Here is a 9118-nt window from a genome sequence, read left to right as displayed (position 1 = left end):
ATCTCTGTAGCTCAAGATATCTTCCATTGAAGTGGACATGTTCAGGCTGCCTTGTTTTGGTAAGTTGGCGTTGGCAACGCCCATCTAGCGTTGGCAACGTGAGTGGTGCGGCATTTGGGCGTTTGGAACTTGGTTGGTGCACATTCTGGCGTTGCCAACTTGGTGTTGGCGTTGGCAACGCGGATGGTGGGCTGATGGGCGTTTGCAACGCGGTTGGTGCGCCATTGGGCGTTTGGAGCTTGGTTGGTGCGCCATTGGGCGTTTGGCAGCCTGGTTGGTGCGCCAATGGGCGTTTGGCAGCCTGGTTGGTGCGCCAATGGGCGTTTAGCAACTTGGCTGGCACCAAAACTTGGTGCCTAGCCAAGCCTTCTTGTGTGGCGTTGGCAACGCCAGATTCAAGTTGGCAACGCCAACTTTGCTTCTTCCAGGGCCAAGCTTGATAGTGTGGCGTTGTTAGCCTGCGTTGCCAAGGATAACGCCAATGCTTCCTAGCTTCAATAACGTGCTCGAGCTTCCATATTTGTGCCAAAATTGCTTGTGTGTGGCGTTGGCAACGCCACTCTCAAGTTGGCAACGCCAACTTTGCTTCTTGTCTTCCTCCAGGGCCAAGTTCCTTGCTTGTGTCTTGTGTGTGTGGCGTTGGCAACTTGGTTCTAGAGTTGGCAACGCCAACCTTGCTTCCAGGGCCAAGTTTGCTTGCTTGTGGCTTGTGTGTGGCGTTGGCAACTTGGTTCTAGAGTTGGCAACGCCAACCTTGCTTCCAGGGCCAAGTTTGCTTGCTTGTGGCTTGTGTGTGGCGTTGGCAACGCCAATCTCAAGTTGGCAACGCCAACTTCTTGCCTTGGTTGCCTCCAGGACCAAGCTTGCCTTGTGTTGTGAGTTGGCAACGCCAATCCCAAGTTGGCAACGCCAACTTCTTGCCTTGGTTGCCTCCAGGACCAAGCTTGCCTTGTGTTGTGAGTTGGCAACGCCAATCCCAAGTTGGCAACGCCAACTTCTTGCCTTGGTTGCCTCTAGGACCAAGCTTGCCTTGTGTTGTGGAGTTGGCAACGTGGATCCCAAGTTGGCAACGCCACTTCTTGCCCAGCTTGCATCATTCTTGCTTCCATGCTTCCTTGTTTCATCACCTATCATCAACAAGGGAAATAGCTTCAAAGTCTTACCAATTCAAGCAATAAATTTCATGAGATTCCTTCATACTCATTCATATATGCATTCCTTAAAACATTTGCATGAATTTGGCTAGAATTAACATGTTCCTTGATATCATCATGCATGGAAACAAAACTCATAAAAGGACTTATTTATTTAGAGAAAATGAGTGAAATTAAGCTAAAACTAACTAAACTAACTAACTAATAATGCAAATATGCATTTGCATCAGAATACAAACCCCTCAGTTGGCATAAACTGTCCAGCCAGGATATACGTATACATATTGAAGGACGTCGGTCTCTGGACAATTTCCAATGTCATTTTGAATCACTCACACCCCTGCTATCCAAACCGCACAGAGATGTTCAAACAACACAGGGAGCTAAGCATGTTCCTGCATCGCACCATCGAAACCAATGAGGAAGCTGGAATCAGACCGAGCAAAACTTACCAATCATTCGTAGCAGCAGCCGACAGTCATCAAGAACTAAGTTTCATAGAAAAAGATGTGAGGAATTACATCACAAGGGATGTACGAAATGTTTCCGAACAAGACGATGCCAAAGAATTTGGGAAGTACCTACTAAAATTGAAAGAGAAGAACCAAAATTTCTTTTTCGAGCTCAACCTCGAAGGTGATCACTAGATCAAACATGCATTATAGGCCGACGCAAGAAGCAAGACAGGATGTGAGTATTTCGGAGACATCGTTTCATTCGACACCACGTAAAACATAAACAGGTATTTAGTTCACCTAAATTCAGTCTTTACGTTCCCCAAATCCATAAATTTTGGCTTATCACAATGTGAAAGTGTCTATTTATGCAAGTATAATCTGGTTTTTTGTTCTTTAGTGGGTTTGAATCACCACGGTCAGTCGACACTTCTCGAATACACACTGATTAAAAACGAAGACATCCAATCATTCAAATGACTATTCGAGTGTTGGCTCTGTTGCATGGGAGCCAAGGCACCAAAAGGGAACCTCACCGACCAATGCGCATTGATGCAAAGGGCCATCGAGATGTGCATGCCAACAACAATTCACCACTGGTGCATCTAGCACATCATGAAGAAGATCCCAAACAAACTAACCGGCTACAAACGACACGAAGAAATCGAACAAGAGATGAGCCATGTCATTTGAAAGTCGTACACAAAAGACGCATTCGACAGAAACTGGAACAATTTTCTCACTAAGTACAGCCTCGAAGGCAACACGTGGCTCTCAGGTAACCGAGGTTTAAATTCGAATTATTTTCATGCCGTTACCTTTCGGGTCAAATCATGCACAGATTTCGGTTTAACATAGTTCATTGGTTCCGTTTATTCTACAGAATTGTATGAGGATCAGCATATATGGATTCAATTTTACTGGATCACCACTTCTTGAATCAGATATAAATATTAGCATTAGATATATACATTGAAAGAAACAGTGTTTGCTTTTTTAAACAAAATATTATTAATTACAACCAGTCAAACAAAGTATATCCTATTTACTACTATATATGTCCCCAGACGTGTATTTACAAAATGGGCTAGAGAGGGCAGCAGATGGCTTCAGGAGTCTTATTGCTTTACATGCCCAAATCACTTGGTCTCTCATTTTGTTCAGTTTGTGCAATAGAATATTTGGACCATATTCAAGCCTGAAAGCATTAACCTCTTCCTACATTTCAATTGAAAGGAATTAGTTACATAAGAAATGAACCCAACTAAAATAAGAAATGAAAGAATTTTGTTAATTTAGAAAATACTTACTTGTGTCCAAGCTTTATATTGATACCTCTTCTTGGTTTTAATCTTTCAAAGATCAATTGTTTCAAGCCATTTTATGACGTATATCGCACAATCATAGCTAAGCAAGAATTTAAGTAAAATATGATTAATAATATACAAAATAAAACACATTAAAAATATCACTATTGAGGAGAAAGATTTTTACCTTATACGTTGACCATTCAGCCTGATATACTCTACTTTTTCTCCATCCACGTCCTCCATTAAGGGTTCTGTCCCAGCGTAAACCTTCATTTAGGATATTATTAATCCTTGAAAGTGATTAAAACAGTGACTTAAAATAAGGTGAATCAAAATCAGCAATTTCACTTAATCGAACACCAATCATGACATGAATAAAACGTTATAAACATTGAATCAAAAAGGGAAACATTTAAATAACTTACAACAAATTTGTGCAGTTTAATCCTCAAATCATGTATTTCATTCTTCTTCTTGTTCAAAGGGTCAAGCATATAGAATACCTTTTTTTGGACATCGGCAATCCACAACCACCAGTGCCCTTCAATGCAAATCGGCACAAACAGCTGAAGTTTGGGAAAATGATAGAATATATCAGTCCAAACAATAGCAAACGAGAGAATTATCAAAAAAGATTTAGAAATCATCACGACGTACAAATGGATGCGATGCGAGTTTTCTTTAGTCAAGAAACTGGCGTTAGTGTGCATATCGATCAACATCGAACCGGCAGGCCTTCTTAGTCTTTGGATCAATGTAATCCTCGCCATGGTTTTCCAACATAAACATATGCAAAACAAACCTCAGTTAAATCATAAAAGAACCAGTAAAAGACCATTCATGTGCTGAATAAAAGGACCTAACTGAAGACACTAACAATCAAGTGAACAAAAATGATAAACACCACTAAACCGAACGCAATTAATGTGCTGAATAAAAGGTGAAGCACATTTAATCATCAAGAAAAATATTTTCTGCATGCAAAAGGACATAACAGAAGACACCAACAATCAAGTGAACAAAAATGACCAACACTACTCAACCAAATGCAATTCATATGTTGAATAAAACGTGATATACATTCAATCAGCAGGGAATAAAAAATTTGGCTTAGCACAATATTCATCGGCACACGGTATATATCTTTCTCAAACTGGGGATATTTCATGTCATTGAGAATCATGCAATATGTCTTGACCACCTACAGGAAGAAAATTTACGTAGATATACAATATTAGAGTCTTTAGAAAAATCATTAATGTTAACGCAATAGGCAAAGAATTCATCGTGCTTTCCACATGTTGTCCGGGCATTAGAAACATGAAGTGATGTCTAAACTCCTCAAAATTCGCTTGATGGTTCAAGATGAATAAGGGGTCATATTCATCGATACTATCTTTAGTTTCTTTGACATGTGTCATCAAATGATAAAACTTCTTCAAATCTTCCGTGATTTCTTTGTCTTTCTCCGGAGTTTTGTAAACTTCAGCAGCTATGAAGCTCGGCTTAGCACTTGTTGCTTCAGCAAACTTCAATGCCGCCATCACCACAACATCTACCACTGCGTCTGCAGGACTTCAAGCTCTGAGACCATCGGTTGAGAGGGCTGACTTGGTTGAGTCACTGTCACTTAAGATGAGGGAGTTGGTTGAGATGCTGCGGGACTTATCCCAAGGGAGAAGGAAGGCACATCATCTTTCCATTGCCTAGGACGAACAGCACTGCAAGATGATAAAGGAAAGCAAAAAGGAAAAAGCAGTACCATATAAGACAAAATTTAGCAAAAATGATATTAATTAAAACTTCGCATTCAAAGGAGGTTCTGGCTCTTTCTTCCTCTGGGAAGATCCCTCGCTGGCCTGCTTTTTGGGTTCCAGAGGGCAGCTATAACAAAAAGGAGAGAGTAATTAATTTCTGGATTGAACAATATAGTGAACTAAAATTAAACAACTCAGTGAACCGAAATTATCTAGATTTGGACAAGTAGAAAACTTACAAATTAGGTTGTGCTTCTTCTTCCCATTGCCGTGCCATCAGAGCTTCTTGACATGGTTGCTGTTGTTCTTTGAGAGACTGTTGCATTAAACAGAAAATAGTTCAATAACGACCCAGAATTATTATCTTGTAACATTAAAACTAATAAAAAGAATTCTAATTACAACTTAAAGGAACAATGAAAGAGCAATATGTAAGACATAAGATTATAAAAATAATATTAATTAAAACTTACACATTCAACGGAGGTTCTGGCTCTGTCTTCCTCGAGGATGATTCCTCCGCGGCCTGCTTTTCGGGTCTTTTTGCTTACTACTTCTTGGTTCTATGGATATTCAAAGGGCATCCTTAGCATCTACTTGTCATATCCTCTAAGCCTAATGGTTCCTTATGACTTATTTTCTTTCAAAATCATTCAAGGTTCTATACTTAGCTCCTTATCTCTTAGTCCTGAATTTTCTTACCTGGTCTTAGTCACTTTACTCTTGTTTTTGCAACAACTCACCATTGACTCACATGCAAACAAACTACTTTTATTGATGCTAATGAAACTTAAGCAACATTTTCTTTCTTCAAATTAAAACATAAGCATAAAAGACTCATAAATACTTCAAAACATAAAGAAATTAAACACAAACTATCCTAACATTGCAACTATTATCAAACTACTAACAGAAATTCAGAATTTTAAATTTTAAAATTTTCAACCATGGGACTCAACAACCTTGATCTTCTTGGAGAAGCTCTAGTTCATTGGCCCTTTTCCCTTGTCTTTCTTCTTGGAGGAAGAGTCATTCTTGGAGGATCCTTCTTGTGCTTTGGTGTTCTTGGGTTTCCAAAAACCCAGCCTTCTCATGTAGGCGCTCTCATCTTCTTTGTGCTTGGCCAATATCTCCGCTTGCCTAGCACTTAGTTCCTCCATTCCTTGCATGAATGTGGGGTATCCGAGGTTCAAGACAGCCACAACATTGCACAAATAATTCAATTTTGCTTGTGTATTGATGTCATACTGCCTCCTTGAAGTAGTTCTTGCATCATAAAGATACCTAAACTCAGCAAGATTCCTCTACTGCCATTTTTCTTGCTCCATGATTTTGTTGAGGCTGCCTTGTATTTCTCCCCAGTTGAATTGGCCTTGTTGCTCCTTCATGTACTCCATGCTTCCTTGGAGTTGTTGTATGCTCTCCTGCATTTGGTCCCGATGTTGTTGTTGTTCCTTGAGTTGGTTGACATCTTCTCTCAAATTGTGTAAATATCCCTTCATTTGGTGGATGTCTCTTTGCATTTGCTCCCAATTGAATCCTTCAAGAAATTGTTGATATGGTAGTGATGGAAGTGGTAGGTATTATGGTTGATCTTCAGCCTCTCCTTCTTATTATGGTGGCCCTTGTGGTTCATAAGCATGAGCTCTGTGCTCTGATGACAAGTCATCATATACCCATTTTTCAAGCTAATTTTACTTGTTCTGTTAGTCTTTATGCAATTTCTTGCATCCTAAGTAATTGATTTGGAGTGAAAATGCATAACTTCTTTAAATCAAACAACCACCATGAAATTAATGTTAACTCATGAGGTTTAAGCTAAATTTAATTGAATTTTAATTGATTTATAAGCCTTTTGAATTTAGTGATACTTTGAGTGGTTGTTTTGGTTTATTGTAGGTGAAGAAAAGAAAAAAAAGAAAAGCGTGGCCTAAGGAAGTGTGGCCCAAGGAGAAGAAAATGTGGTCAAAGAGAGAAGAAGTGTGGCGCACAAAATGAGGAAGGCAAGCATTGCCCTCCACAAGGGCACACTGCCCTCTAGGAGGGCAACATAAGGGAACAAAGCTTGCTAGGCAACTCTGCCCTGCCCACGATAAGGGCAGAGCACAAAATGGTGCCTTGGATTAAAGGAAGGAAAAACCTTGCCCTGCCCTCCACAAGGGCAGTATCGGGCTCTCCAAAAGGAAAAATTCAAAGAAAAAGTTCACCATTGCATGCCACAAGAGTCGAACACGGAACAAGGAAGAAGCAAGGAACTAGGCTTGATTATGGTGCCAAGAAAGCCAAGGAAAATGAGTAGCGTGCGTTCCAGCCATGTCTCGAACGCGGGACTTCAGTTTGGAAACACTGCCCTGCCCTCCGCGAGGGTAGGGCAGCATTTTGTTGTGGCACACAGGCGCACCAACCTGGCGCACCAAGGGCATCATTCGGCAGCACCAGCAGCGCACCAAGGCACCAATCTGGCGCACCAAACTTTTCTGCCCTGCCCTCCGCGAGGGCAGGGCAGCATCCTGCAGCGCACACCAACGCACCACGCCCGCACCATAGCCGCACGCACCAAATCCTGCCCTGCCCTCCGCAAGGGCAGGGCAGCCTCCTGGAAGCAATCCTTCATGGGATAAAATTGGATTAAAAATCCAATAAAATTCATTTCTTCACCAAATCAAAAGCCCATCCAAATCCCAAGATCCAAGAATAGAAAGTGTATAAATAGGAGTTAGTTTGATGTAATTAGGACTTTTACTTTGGACCTCAACTTTCACTTTTCACTTTTTACTTGACTTTTGAATTTAGCACTTTCTTGGGAGGTTTGAATTTTGCAACTTCTCTTGGTGACTTCACTGAGATTTCAGAGAATTGGGGAGGAAAATTGATCTCTCTTCTGCCTCGTTCTTGCTTGGGCACTTTTACTTTTCTTGTTTTGAGTTTTGGGTGTGAAGAATTGAGGAAATTCTGTCTCAATCTCCATTCAAAATCTCTTTAATTCCTTTCTGCATAATTGAGTTCAATTTCAATTTCCTTTACTGCTTCTTCTTCTATTTCTTGTCAATTGCTTTGTTAACTTGGATCTGGGAAGGCAATTGAGATCTAGACTTTGCTTTCTAGTCTCTGGAGACCTGATATCCCAATTTCCTTTTGGTTCTTCTGTGAACCTTTGCTGCACTTGATTTCCTTACTGTTTGAGCTCTAATTGCTTTTAATTCAATCTCTGCTCTATTAATTGTTGCAATTCAGTTCCTCTTTGCTTAGATTCTGAAATCCCAATCCTCAAATCCCTTTTACATTCAAGCAATTTATATTCCTTGCATTTTAAGTTACTGCAATTTACATTTCTTGCACTTTAAGTTTCAGTTATTTACTTTCTTGTTCTTTAAGATTCTGCAAGTTTACTTTCCTGTTCTTTAATTTACTGCAATTCTACCCTCTCCCTTTACATTCCAAGCAATTTAGCTTCTGTTAAATACAAACTACTCAACCAAAGACTTAATTCGCTTGACTAAACCAACCACTAAACTAAAATTGCTCAATCCTTCAATCCCTGTGGGATCGACCTCACTCATGTGAGTTATTATTACTTGATGCGACCCGGTACACTTGCCGGTGAGTTTTGTGTCGGATCGTTTTTCGCATATCAAGTTTTTGGCACCGTTGCCGGGGATTGAATTAGATTGACAATGATTAAGTAAGGTGGTGGTCTAGATTAAGCATTTTTTTTTCTTTTCAACTAAGCACATTAACTGTTTGACACATTGTGTCACCTAACCCTCTAACCACATTCTAGCATTAGAATGTCCATGTTTCATTTGGTTTGTTTGTGATTCTTGCAAGTCATGAATGCTGAGGTGCGTGAAGAGGGAGTGAGCAACAATACCCAGCCTGCAAGAAGGGTGTTGGCCTCTTACACTATCCCCAATGCAAGAAACTGCGGGAGTAGCATACTCACTCCCAACGTTAATGCAAATAATTTTGAGTTAAAGCCTCAACTTATCACTCTGGTGCAGAACAATTGCTCCTATGGAGGAAGTCCACTTGAAGATCCAAACCAACACTTATCCATCTTCCTCAAGATTTGTGAAACTGTCAAAACAAGTGGTGTGCATCCAGACATCTACAAGCTACTGCTGTTTCCATTCTCTCTGAAGGATAAGGCCACTCAATGGCTAGAGACATTTCCCAAAGAAAGCATCAATAATTGGGAAGACTTAGTGAGCAAATTCCTAGCCAAGTTCTATCCTCCCCAAAGGATTATCAAGCTAAAAACAGAGGTGCAAACATTCATTCAAATGGATGGAGAGTCGCTGTATGATGCCTGGGAGAGATACAAGGCCTTAATCAGGAAATGTCCCCCAGAAATGTTTAGTGAGTGGGATAGACTCCAAAACTTCTATGAAGGGTTAACCCAGAAAGCTCAAGAGGCATTAGATCATTCAGCAGGAGGCTTA

Source organism: Arachis stenosperma, chromosome 9, assembly GCF_014773155.1.
Source record: "Arachis stenosperma cultivar V10309 chromosome 9, arast.V10309.gnm1.PFL2, whole genome shotgun sequence".
Taxonomy (NCBI): domain Eukaryota; kingdom Viridiplantae; phylum Streptophyta; class Magnoliopsida; order Fabales; family Fabaceae; genus Arachis; species Arachis stenosperma.
This window is presented reverse-complemented; position numbering follows the sequence as displayed.